Below are 14381 nucleotides of genomic sequence, written 5' to 3' on the forward strand. Positions count from 1 at the left end.
AATGGAACAACACACTCATATCCTGGTCATTCATTCGTCCTGTAATAAAAACCTACATGTAACGCCAAACGTGTCCACATGGTGGCACAATACCTCAATCTTTGAACACCAAACACAATAACATCAAACCTATTGAGGAAAAAAAATGCAGCAGAGGGATCCAGAGAAGAGAAAAACATTTTGAAATGTCTCATTTAAATTCAGTTTAAAAAGTAAAAGGTTTTATTTGTGATTTAAGGCATGAGTAACATTAGAGCAAACATCCAAACTCAATACAATTCCTCAAACTATCTTAACACAGCATATGCTCGAACATATTAACACACTGAGGAAAGAGAACTTCCACTTCCAATGAATTCCACTGATGTAGCTGATACCAGTTGTTTTCCTTCAGCCATTTCCGTAGCAATGCCATGCCAAAACACAAGGGATTTCTAGGACATTGCATATGCAAGTTTTTACAGCACTGTACATTAGAAACACACACAGTGTGTTCCAGCAAAATTACTAGATGGTCTGTGTGTTTAAACTATGCCTTACTGCTCATTGCCTATGCCCTCGTTTTTTTTGGCTCTTTACCTTCCCTTTGATAACATCACACCGGCACAAACAATCCCTCACATGCACACAAAGACATGCATGTGAAGCAACACCCACAGCACCATGAGCCTCATCCAGGCCTCTTCAACACAAAGACGACCAGGAGCTGAAGAACTTTGGTCATCCCCTCATTTTCTTCTAGTAGAAGAAAGCAGAGGTGGGAGGTTAAAGGAGTATCTGATCGATACTTGTGTTTGAGCATTCAGTCTGGGTTTCCTGTCGCATTGATTTAAGCACCTCATCTTTTTGAAGCTGTTGGTAAGGTTGTTAGTCTCGAGAACCCCCCTCCCACCTTTTTTTTTTTTTTTTAAATCTTTTTCACCATAGCACTCCAAAAGTTGGAATCTCAGCAAAGCGCACCAACACAGAGCTGCTATCACATCATAATGAAGCAGAGCAGATTGCATTTTCCCTCCCCACGGCTGCAGGTGTGTGTGTTTGTGTGTGCGGTGCGTTGCAGCTGCAGCGAAAAGAAAGCCCAGGCCAAGTGTATAGTCAATGAAGATACTGTTGAAGCTTCCACTCTGTGCCGCAGTGTCCTGTTCAGTGTCCGGCCAGGACACCGGAGGAATGTGGAGGCAGCAGAGCAGAGACACTGACTGCAGCAAGGAGAGAGGGAGCAGAAGGTCCAGGTCAATAATATTTCCTGGAGCGATTAATAAACCCTGACATGTCAAGCCCAAGCTCTGTGGGAAAGACTGATGAGGGAATTCTAATGAGAGAATAGAAGAGAGGAGGCGCACCCCACCCCTTCGCCAGCTCCCCTCCCGCTTTATCCACCCTCCTTAAGGTTTTCTCTGTAAATGTCACAAGCTTGCATGAGAAGGCGGATATTGAGCTGAGTTTGTGAATCCTTATGATAGTACAGTGTGCAGGGTTTTTAGTGATGTGGAAACATTTGGGACTTTCCACCACAGAAGATACAGTGAATCTTATGTATTCTTTTTCTGCGTTTGTGTGTATGATTGCTCAACGGGGACATCCAGCAGAGTGCTCACAGCTAAATCTTGTGGTTAAGTGTTGCTGCCTCTTGTAAGCATCTCCCAGTTCTTGGCTCCACACTTCCTCTTCTTCGCCTCTAGATATATCTCCCTGTCATGTCTCAGCATTCACTGCCCCCTTGTGTGGCTGAACTACTCCTCTGGGACCTCAGGCCATTGTCACTGCAGTGGCCTCCCGCCTGACTTCTCAACATTCTCCTGAGAATATTACAAACTTCCTTTAGTCTGTTTCTAACATGCTCCTTACTCTGAGCATCTAATCTCCCTTTCTACTTACTCAGCATAAAGTAGTCTAGACCACAAGTCTCAAATTTGACTATTAGAGTTAGTCATCATTTAGCTTGGGTCAGCCTCCAGTCCAACAACTATCATGGCATTGTGTACGCTCTCATATGTGTATTGTCCTCTCTCCATTTAGCACTCAGCAGCTAGTCACCAGCCATTAGGCTAGTCATAATGAAAATGGGTCATGGGAGACGCCAGCTCGGGGGAAGTTTAGGGTGTCCTTATTTTCCCGTAGAAGACATTTGCAAGTAGCTTTGGGGAAGGGTATTGTCTTGGCCAACTGGACAGGGAGTTTTCAGTGGTATGTTTGACACAAGTTACTCAACCATGGAGTTAGTGCTGTGACATACTGGTAAATCTCATCCTAGGATGCAGATTAGGAAGGCTTGTCTACAGAGAAAAAGATTACACTCTTATGCCAACTGAAAGTGATATATGAGGACTGATGTTTCTCATCTAAACTACTGCAGGCTTTATCCCTTCATCCACCACTTATATGTAATAGGATGTTTTCTGAGTCCAAGCCCACACAAAAAACAACAAAAACATATTTTATTGACTGAATGGTAATAGATTTGACCTAAGAATAAATCACTTAAGTAAAATGGAGCACTTAAAATAATAACTTTGAAAAAGTATGGAACATATTTCTACACGATTGTAGGTTTTTTTTTTCAGCATAATTTATTAGAGCTGATTACATTTATTCACTAGGGCTGGGTCTCAGTTTAATTTGGTTTAATGTTCCATTAATTGTTAAACGAACCAAAACAGGTTTTTATGAATTTGTTTTCACTTGTTCAACAAGACAGCTATAAGCAACATACACAAAATACTCATTCAGACAACAAGATTTGATTTGGTTTTAGTGAAGATTATGTTGACTCAACCTTTAAATAAGAGAACATAACATAATCACTTAATGTCGAGGAAAAGCCATATCATCATGTGGAAATTTGTTTAATATTTTTCTGATTATTACACAATTTCTGTCAGTATATATTGTTAGTCAGTGTATTCATATATCCTATCTATACAAGCTGTAAAATAATCCCTCTCTGACATAAATTATAAAAGAAAATAAGATGCTTTAAAAGTAAGCATCTTCCAAAAATTATAAACATTAGTACAATACAAAATGACCCTGAGACTGGGAGTACAAAATAAAGGAAGGAGCAATACCAACTTAATCAAACACGTTTTTCTTTTAGTTGTGCCACGCTAGGAAAAACAACTTATAGACAAGATCCACAAATGAAGCAGTCTTCTCTGACCCTGACATTGAAAATGTCACTGTTCATTTGTTTGGTTTTCCAGAAAAAAAACTAGAAGAGCATTCTTTACAATGCCCACTGACCATACCCACCATATGCAAGATCTGAAATGAACCCATGGTACACAGTGACACATTTTATGATCTTATCTTTTAAATGTCATTGTGATTATTTACCTCGTTTGCTTTTCTTTGTAATAACGAAGCAACTTTCAGTATGAATACGGTAAACCTGATTTTATGTACACGAACATGTACATATGCCACGTTCTACATGCCAACACCGTAGCAACTGTTATTTGTTCACAGAAAGCTACAGCACCTGGCATGCACTGCGTGAGTCACAGCTCTGTCTCCACTGATTACGACCTGCCTGCTCTGAATACCTGCACATCTCACAGCAGGAAAACAATAATGTGGACGTGCACAGATATCAGCGTATCACATTTCACAGAAAAGCAGCACACAATACAAGCAGGCCACTGCAAGGGTCGTCTTTGCTTCCGTATCAGTCCAAACAAGAACAAGGCATTATGGGAACTCTGACTCATAGTGACTCTAGTCCCAAATCAAAACAATGAAAAGTGTTTTTCCCCAACAGTGTTTTGGTTTTGGAGGATAAGCCATTGCTCTCTGTGGACTTGTGTTTTCCTTGTGGTTTTCTGCCCTGCTCTGTCATTCTTTCAGTCTAGGTTTAATATATATAAAAAATTACATAATGAAAGCCTTGCAGTTCTTTATTGTCTCACTAATAAGCCGAGGAGCCAAACCATCAGATAGAACAAACGTGTTACAATTAGAAGAAGATAAGACAGGGAAATTGGCCGTGTTTGCCTTTGACAGGAAACCAAGTGTTCCCTGCACTGTCAAGTCCACCAAGCTGAGTTTCCCTAGGCACAGAGTCTCTCTGTCTCTTCAAATACATCAGCTTAGGAATTTGGAAAATGGGTCGTGGGTGTAGGGGCAACATGACAGAGTGAAAAGCAAGCAGGAGATGTACTGTGTCCTCAGAACAAAAGGTTGGCTTATCCTTTCAGCCACAAGGCTTTAAAAACAGAAACCTGCAACAGTTTTTCTGTTGCAGGTTTACAAATCCCAGAACGGTTTAGACCCAAAATACATCTGTGATATGTTCAGAGAACATAAATCCAGCAGAGCTCTTAGATTCAAGGACTCAGGTCAGGTGGTCCAGTCCAGAGCCCAGACTAAACACGGAGAAGCAGCATTTAGCTGTTATGCTGCAAACAAGTGGAACAAACTACCAGTGGAGATTAAACTGTCACCAAATGTAGACATTTTTGAATCCAGGTTAAAAACATTTTTCTCATGTGTCTATGCATGAAATATGCACAGTATCTTTTAACTTATCTAGACTGTTGCTAGTTTTTATTCATTTGAATTATTTTATGTTTCTCTTTATCTTCTTTTATATACTTTTAATGCTTCTTCCACTCCCCGCTGCAATGCTTTTATTTAATGTAAAGCACTTTGAATTGTTTTGTACATGAAATGTGCTATACAAATAAATTTGATTTGATCTTAAAGTTCACCATACATACACTTTGAATTTAGCATGTTTACCAATCCCCTTTTCTGTGATTGTGTAAAAAATGTTTGGCTGTCATCAGAAAAAAAGAAAAGAAATAAATGAAAAACAAAAGTTCAGTTATACAAAAACATTTGTTTCCGTTAAACAAATAATATAGTAAAAATACTTTGACTTATGCATGTATGGTTGTGGATTATATCACCAGTGTCAACTATTTTTGCATCATTTTAGGTTAATTACAGCCACAATAGGAAACTCGTTTTTCGGGTATCACATAATGACATAAGAGATTCTTTATTTATCTGGCAGGGCAGCAAGAAAATATCAACTCATGATGTGACTGAATTTGTAATGCAGATGTATAAAATGTCTGGTGGCTACTGTGGCAAAGGTGAAAAAGAGGGGTGGATGTGTGGTAATATTAGTTTTCTAAGTTGTATGCAATATGAGCATTGTCATTGTGTGGCCTTTTGTTTCAAAGTTGTACAGACCTATAAATGTAGATATATTTTCTCTGGTTGGTCATGAATAATAAGTATAATAAACTATAAAAGTGTTCAAATCAAAGTGTTATGAGGCTTCATTAGAGGAAGAGTTGTACTAATATTTTCAGAGATTGACACATTTTTACTGGCCTCTTGTAAGGTCCCCACTTTTATTGAAATGCAATTCAAATGAACAGAGACAGTCAGAGTGTTATCCATTGTGTAGGATCTCATTTAGCTCTCACACAGAGTTAAGCTCTAAATTTGTGAGTTTTGAGACCAGGTTCAACAAGTTCACTCGGTCTGTTTGAGTAGGTCTACCGTGTACCAGGTCTCTCCGTCTGTGCTCTGAGCCTGGGGAGCGAGTGTGTAAACCTGGGCTGGGTTAGCTATTTAAAGGACAGTGCACTACATTCACAGTCTTGACTGAGGAAATGGTGCTTGAGTGTCCATCTGTTCACACAGATGTGCATCTGCTTCCAATGCAAAATAACCTAGTTGGACAAGGTATTCAGTCCTGCCTTTTCTAAACTAATTGGTCCATTCCTGCTCATCTGTTTTGAAGAAACCATCCATAATCTGAATTCTCCAACTGTGGCAGCCTGTTCATTATATCTGATTTATAGCTATTTAAAGGTTACAAACTACATTGTAGATTTGCTTAAATATGTATACCATTGTTCCTCATGGTATGCTCCCATGGTAACCCAGGCATCAGTGCTGCCAACAACATGGCCCTGTTGGATGTTGAAAAAGAAAGCCTGGTGTAGAGACACTCTGCAAACCTAAGACCTCGATGCAAGGCCAGACTTTTATCATATCTAATAGTTAGTGCAGATCAGTCAGGTTCGTTAAAAAGCACAGGAAGGAGAGTTTAGTCATTAAATAAACCTTCTAACCATTCTAACTTCACTTTTAAAGGTTAGAGGAGCATAATGTCATTTGTGTTGGCAAAATTTAGGTTTATGTATAAATTTATGCATGTTAGGCAACTGGGGTAAAATAAAATTATGACCAATAACTAAGATTATGCTTGCTTTATGCACCACAAGTTCATAGTAAAATTCAATTGGTTTAGTGTACGTTTGACCATAAGTCCGTAAAGGCACTATGTGGTATGAACTGCATGGAAAATTACATAAAATTACAACTAAAGTGTTTTGCTGTTGTAACCCTGAGCTTGTGAGTATGTGAAACAAAATCAAAGGGAGATATTATATATTACAAGTCAAAAGTGAAGTACAACAAGGAGCTCAAGTGAAACAATGACAAAACCGTTCACTTGTGGTCTTCAAAGTATGGTTGTACATGATTTTGATCATTATAACTTAGGTTTAGCATGTTTAATGTTACTGTTTTTAGTGTAGGGAATTAATGCAGGTCATGGTCCACGATGTCTTTTTGATTGGTGCATGAAATGAAGGCAACAGGGAGCAGGTGGCATTGCCGAAAGGTTGGAGCTAGATTGTGTCCAACCTACTGTAACTGTGTAATCAACCCAACCTACCGTGTTCACAAAGTAGTTTTTTTGTCTTTCTCCCAGGCAAAAATAAATCCTGTCAAAGGGCCATGGATCCCTAAAAGCACTTTCTCAAAGTAACATTGTTGGCAGATCCCAAAAAGCATCTTGAGCAGTAAAAACAGAAAAGCACTCACCAGCAACATCTGGTCAGTCTGTTTCTATAGATTCTATAGCTTTGTTGTGATCATTTATAACTTGGGATAGAAAAACGCAGCAGCAATGGCTTGTCCTCCATTTTCTTTGTTTCCAGCGTGACAGTTTTTGGCCTTTTGACCAGTTGCCTTAAAATTAGCAGCAGCGAGACATGAGTGCCTTTCTGAAAAGTTAAGATTTTCAACTAGATGAATTTGGAGCAACTGTATAAAAACAAATGAGCACTCTGAAATAAAGACACAGGGCTTCGTTTCCAGGCAGCAGCATGCTTGCTTCTCATTGGGAACAATCAAGGGAAAGGGGAAAAAAAAAAAAAAGCACACCGTTGCTCAGGAAAACCTGCAACATAGACCCTCAGCTTAACAACCAACCAATCTAACCAACCCTCTTCACCAATCACAGCAGGGCATTCCTCTTACCAAGACCCCTGCCAAAACAAGCTAAAACAAGGTCATCACAAGGAGACATCGGTACATTTACATTCAGAAATCAGCTGATTCCATCCAATAGACTTTGAGGCTACATGCAGTTGCAGGTTGGTAAGCAGACAGTTTAAAAACAATAGACTGATTAATCATTGAACCACTCCGTCTTATTTTCCATCAATACTGTTGCTGTCAAGTTAAACTAATGACTTTTTGATTAGAATACGGGAAGCAGTTTACACAGCTCATGTTCGTATTGACTTGTGTAAGCATGACTTAATTTCAAGGTAACATATACCACCAGATGTGAAATGTGTGCACGTGAAATGTAAATTTCACCAAAATCCAACTTACTGTATAATGTCATCATCATTATCAGAGGTAGTGGGTCACACTCTGCAGTATCTCAAACTATCTATAGCTCCATTTTACCGTAACAACTGCAGCACTGCTCTCTTGCTAATGCTGGTCCCTCCCCGCTTGTGCTTCAAGCATTGTCATTAATCAATTCTTGCCACTTCCCAGGGCGCCCAGACGCTATGGCAGTGGTAATGACCTTGGGGACCCGCTGGTACTGCTTCACAGTGTCTGCCCTCCACCTCTATGTGAACAAATATAGCATCTCCCGTGGAGATCTGAGCTCAGTGTATCAGAGAATGTATGTGTGCTCATGTACTTGCCGACGTTGTGTATAAATGCAAAGGAGAAACATTTACTGAGTCAAATATCAAAGAGAACAGCCAGTTAGCCTATGGCAAGGGGAAAAAAAAAACTGGTGTTGGTTACCAGGTTCACGCCATAACATGCTGTTGACAGATGAGTTGGCCAAGATAAGGCAAGATGGCCAAGATGGGTGAATAAGGCAGATATGACCCTGAAAGCGCTGCTGTTTGAGCAGTGCTCACTGTTAATAAGAGCTTTTAATGACTGCCTATTAGTTAAAAATAACACAGAATGAGATGAGAAGTGATTACTCATAATCCTCTTAAAAACATTCCAGTCATAACCCTTTAAGCAGCTCTCATTCAACACACAACTGAATGTCTTTATTGTTTATAGCATTTAAAAAACTAGTCACACTAGAGGGGCTTCCATTTGATCACCTTTTTGTAGTCTAATTTAGTCCGTCTTTGCATGACTGTGACTGTGTGTCAAACATATGAGCACACAGTCACAGGCAACATTTTTCAAATGAGCCAGAAGGTCTTTTATTGATTTCTGATCCCCACATCTACGTGTTTGCACTAACACGCAACATGGATAGGTTTCTGCACCATATCTGTACATAACTGGCACGCTATAAAATACACACACATGGAGCCATACACATGCATACTAAGGCCTGTTTGAGAACCAACGTGCCAGAAATCATCTTGGTAGTGGTTCATCAACCACAACACATGTGGTGTGTGTGTGTGTGTGTGTATGTTTGTGTCTGTGTGAGAGGTTAATCTCCTTGTGAGGCTCTGATCATGTCATCCTTGCCCCCTTACAGCTCCCAACCTGAAAGCATGGAACACTGCAGCATCAATCTTTCTCACCTCCTGACACCTCTGGGATTTACCTCGTCGCCTTTTTCAATTATTCGGAGGCAGAGCAATTATGTGCTGGATTCAGCACCATCAACGGCAGGCGTAATGTGTGGCAGCTGGGCTCAAAATGATAGAACCAGCATTGTGACACTTCTCATTATTGCCCAGCACTCTGTGATCAGCTGTGCTATGAACAGGTAGTAGTTGAAAAAAAAAAGATGGAGAAAGAGAGATGAAGAAGATGGGGAGGATGAGTATAAATTAAAATCTTAAAGTCTAACAGCAACTGACATTTAGAACTCAATTACTAGCACATTCGAAAAAAAACTACAGTATATCAGGCAACCAAATAGGCTTTAAAAAGCAGTCCTCCTTTACGGATGATTGCATAAGCTTCTGAACGATAGCTGTGTAGGTTCAAAAGCACAAACAAAAAATGTCGTGTTTCCAAAACTGATTTATGTTTATCATGTAGAATATTTAATCTATAAAATCAAAATCGGCTTCCCATTTTTAAATATCAACTTAACCAGGAAATAAAATATTTTGTATTTATTTTCCTTGAGTGTCTACACACGTTGCACATAAAAGTATATATATATATATGTATGAAAAATTATTAAAATATCCTAATACAAAACATCAAAAGCTTAAGAAACCAAAACAGATTATTTAATCACCAAAGGTCATTGCAGGCAAAATGAAGACAGAATTGTCTATCATAGAATTTACAACTACACATATCTGAGATTAATGTTTTAAAACTTGAATTTGTTCAGTGAAACCCGCTCCTTAAGACTCAGGTGATTTTGAAGTTAATTCCAAGTAGAGGGAGCAGCATAATACACTTTTCCCCCAGTTCAATGCAGACTTTGGGAACAGATGGAAGCAATAACTTTTTGAAACGATGACAATAACTTGCCTGTGCTTTTTTTTGGAGGATGCAGGTCTGTAGACAAGCAGGGAGCACACCACGAATAGCTTTAGAAATGACAATATGCCAAGTTTGTGATGAATCTTAGTCCTCCGTGGTACATATTATCCAAAATTGAAAACATCGCCATGAACCAGATCATAAGTGACATACTTATGTGAGGTTTAAAAGGAAGAACAATCCATTCTGATTCCTACATATCTGTTTCGAGATAATGACTGGATCTCAAAGCCCTGCATATTGACATTGGGTAAAAGATTCAAGAGCTTCGATCTCTTATACACAAAGTCCACCAATATTAAAGCTGCAATGAAAACTGCAATAAAGACTACAATGGAAAAGAAATTTGTTGGATTTAGATGGACTGCCTGGCAGAAGAGGTCTTGTATCTCAATGGGAGATTCTTGTCAAATATGGGAACTAAAATTACGTCCATGTGTTTCACATTGTATGCAACAGTCCACATGCACCTCAAGTTTCATGTTTCACTTTTACACAATTTACAATTCTCTACCAGCTCTCCTACCTTATTTGCGGTAAAGGTATTGCTTTTTGCCAAAATAATTTTTAGTCAAAGTGTCAAATCACACATTAAATGCACCGACTTATTGGAATGCTGACAGAGCAGATGAAGAAAAAAATCATTTCTAACCACTTAGATTTTAGTTTTAGGTCTTCATTTAATAAACATAAAGCTCGGCTATGATGAACTCAAACTTGAAATAAGTTAGAAATAAGTTGGACTTTACGTCTTACTTTCACTTTTTACTTTTTAGGAATCATTGCAGGAAAGGCTGTGTTAGCCACCCAGAAACCCCATTCTTTCTGGTTAAAAGCCTAAACTCAGAAAACAATCTATAACAATAAACACATTAGCCACATTATGGGTATAATCATCTCTTCAACCAAACATAAATTTGTTTTGAGATAGTTTTTACAACATTTTATGGTCAATAAAATTGATTACATGGATGAAAATATAGTTACATGCACAAACATAACTGCTAACTCAGATGCCATCTGGAAGTGTAATTTCAGAGCACATTACGACCAACCCAACTGTCTCCCTCGAGAATGTATGGCTCATCTTTATGTTTACCAAGCACAGAAATAACAGGCAATTGAGAAATCCTGTGGGACAAACAAACCCACTTCAATCACCGAAATTTAAATAAACTGCAGTGTCAGTGCCTGTAATCATTACAATCCACAGGATTTTCAATTGGCCCAAGATTTATCTAACATCAGCACTAACACTAGGACTGAGGTTAAACACAGACCTGACTCTCATGAAAAAACACACTGTTGTTGGATCTACACAATGAAGACAAGATCTATTCCCCAAAATATCCTTTCATTACCAAAGAGAAAGATGGGGAGGGCGGCAATGGAGAAACAAGCGATAAGCACCACCGCGGGAGAACAAAAAGCCACTTGATTCTGAGGGAGAAAAAGAGAGAGGAGGAGGTGGAGAAGAAGAGAAGAGGGACCAGAGGGGATAAGAGCCCGTGCTGCGAGGATGAGGAGCAAGACTCTGCGGCTATGCAGACATATCCGCTCGGTGCAGACGCAGACTATAAAACCCTTCTCTTTGGAAGGAGTCGGATGACTCTGTCTTCTGGTTCCTGACATGTCCCCGGATTGTCTGCATAGGAAGCAAGACTCTTGCTGTTGCACAATTCCAGTTGCCATAGCAAAACCGGCCCCTCACAGTAGCAGTTATTCATCTTCAGGAATAACAGCTCCTTTATGCTCCCTTATCACACTCCCGGCGACGGCAGGTTGGACAAACAAGTAGGAAAACAAAAACAGAACAACTCCTTTTACAGCGTAGTCCATATACACAGAGGAGGTGCAGTGATAGCCGATTTCAGCAACAGCATTCCTTGTAGCAACTGGAAGCGTAATCACAGTAATTATGCTAGACAAACCCAGGCCACGAACATCCACCTAACACATTTCTCAAAATCCTCTTTCGCAGGATCACGGCCCCTGCAGAGAACATTATAACAGCACTTTGTTGATTAACATTGTGTAACCCTGTTGTTTGGTCTCGGACTGAATTCTATAGAAATATGAGTCATTCAGGGAGGCCTTGGGCACCATAGTGAGCCTCATTGTCCTCCCTCCTAAGCAAGCTTGTTACACGGATGAGAAAAACCCACCCACTCACACGCTGACCATACAGAGAGCAAATGACGAGCCTAAGTTGGAGGCCTTTTGGAGAGCTCACTTCCCACTTGGAGAAAGGAAGTGCAACATCCAGTCCTCATGCACTACTGTACAAAAGCTCTGTGAGGCAGGCTGTACGCAGGGGAAGACCTTTTCTGTGGTTAATAGCTCTTGACAGGGGCATGGAGGCATGCCAGGCCATCAGAAGTCATGAAAATACACACAAGACAGAACAAGGGGGAGGAGGAGATGACATGTTTGGTATTACTAAATCTCAGCAAGACAAGTATGTCCTGACCTGTAGGCCAGAGAGGCAACTGCTCTGTAGTGTACTCACAAGATAAGACTGAAACTATACTCTTGAGATAAATTGAAATATTCAACCAGCCTGGCAGACTGGGCTTAGTAAAAGAGGATTAGACTTTGTTGGAAAGTGATTTTCATACCTTACAAATCATGAGCCCTCTGTGAACAAAACTTTGGGATGAAGATTGAGAAGCTGCAGTCTGTGGCAGCTTTACGTAATATATAAATAAAGTGAGTGGAATTAAATTTTGACATCAAATCAAGGGGACAAAAGAACCCTCAAACGAGAAAAAAAAACTTGCTATTACTGTAACATTTCTAGAAGTTCATTTCAAATGCTAAAGTCTTCTCCATCTTCCTCAATCGATAAAACTTAATAAAAACTAAAGATTCTCCACAGATGACATTTGCAACGTATGATCTGGGTCACATTCCCAGTAAAAGCTGCTGTAAAAGGAGGACTGTGTGCATGTGCACCTCTATTTATATGTGTGTTTCTGCAGTGTAAGCACATGCTGTCCTCCATCTGCTGTTTGATAGAGACTGTTTCCTTTCCTGTGCAGCCAGCCTTCCTGTACTGCTCTGCTTCAGAGGGGAAATGGGAGCAAGTTAGCCACACACTCCTGACAAACCCCCGGACGAGAAACGTGGACATGCACATACAGCTGGACGGACAATGACGCAGGCACACATTTTTGTGTCCTCTCCTTCTCTTTCCTTCCAACTTAGCAAGTGGTCTTGTTTTCTATTCTTCCACCTAAATATTCCCAAAGCCAATACTATTGTTTATTTCAGCGGTAAAAACTACTACATCAAAATCTGCTTCATTCATCTGCCTTTCAGACAATTCTGTGATATTACTTTTCATTTGTGATGTGGATCAACTCAAATGGCTTTTTTTCAGTATATAGTTATAATTGTAATGGCAAGGTCAGTCAGTTACAATTTTAGATGTTTTTTATTTCAAATGTATAGTTTCTTGTGTCGCTGAGCAATAGAGGTGTTTCCTTAGGTGCAAATCTTTTAGAAAACCGGGAGCTGTTTTCAAACACTGTATAGGTTTAAGAATCCTTTTTTTACATTAAACCTTCACTTTCAATAGGTCAAATATCTCAGTGCTGGAGAATGGTCTACTGTACTGCATTGACAGTCTGGAATAGAAGGAATATACAAAAATAGCAAATGCACTAATTTGTTTACATTTCTTTAAACCAATAAAAATCATTCTGGCCAGTCTTATGCCCAAGCATGCAGAGTTGATATACAGTGAATCACTATCTCAGCTGAAGTAACTTAGCATTTATACCAGCGTTAGCATAACCCAAGTTGCATCTGAGATTATGCTCATGCTATGCTTTGGTGATAGACTGAGGCTGGTGATTGTAGGAATGGATTGAAAGCACATAACTGCATTGGAATTGGGACCTGATGCAAATTTGGGAATGAGCGATAACGCCAAACCCATTGCAACACTGGGTCTCATACTTAATTAGCTTTAACCACAGTGAATAGTTGCAAAGAAGATTTAAGGACTACAGTGCAACGGGGTGATAGTAGTTTCACTTCCATTTCAATTTTCTCTATTAAGAACATTTTAAATTTATCAAATGGAAGGTGGGAAAAGGTACAACACCAATGAAACCAGTGAGGTTAAGAAAACAAAATGAAATAATGATCACAGAGATATTCCAATAATGGAGAAAATGTATCGGTTCAAATATGAACAATACTCAATGCAATACAATTCTTGTATTTTCATATGGTAAGGTAATCAAAGGCCTGATTTAGGTTACAGATGTTAGAACAAAGCCCGAAGCCACAAGAGACCGATTCACCTCACATACTATCGGTCACATCTAAAGTACATGGAAACAACAGCATTTTAAATTCCTTCAATTCATATCCGTCTTAGTGGTGTTTCTATTGCGGCACACTATTTTATGGAGGCTTCTGTTTTCACTCCTGTTTCACATCTGTGTTTCACTTCCTGTTTCTTGGTTCTTTTACAAGTCAGCACAGGGTGCAGCTTTCAATATCCAAAAATGAGGAAGTTACTGGATAGGCTACAACATGCCATCAATCTAAGATTTAAAAAAAAGTCTATCAAGATGTAATAAAAGAACAGTGCTTTGAAACTCAAAAAT

The 14381-nt window shown here is 39.4% G+C and overlaps 1 protein-coding gene across 1 annotated transcript in view; it reads right to left on the minus strand.

Moving 5' to 3' along the window:
• Positions 1-14381, minus strand: part of LOC140277944 (receptor-type tyrosine-protein phosphatase epsilon-like) — a 56363-nt gene that overhangs the window by 12951 nt on the left and 29031 nt on the right. The gene's annotated exons all lie outside the window — the stretch shown is intronic.

This window comes from Leuresthes tenuis, unplaced genomic scaffold, assembly GCF_036924035.1.
Source record: "Leuresthes tenuis unplaced genomic scaffold, fLeuTen1.0.hap1 SCAF_20, whole genome shotgun sequence".
Classification (NCBI taxonomy): domain Eukaryota; kingdom Metazoa; phylum Chordata; class Actinopteri; order Atheriniformes; family Atherinopsidae; genus Leuresthes; species Leuresthes tenuis.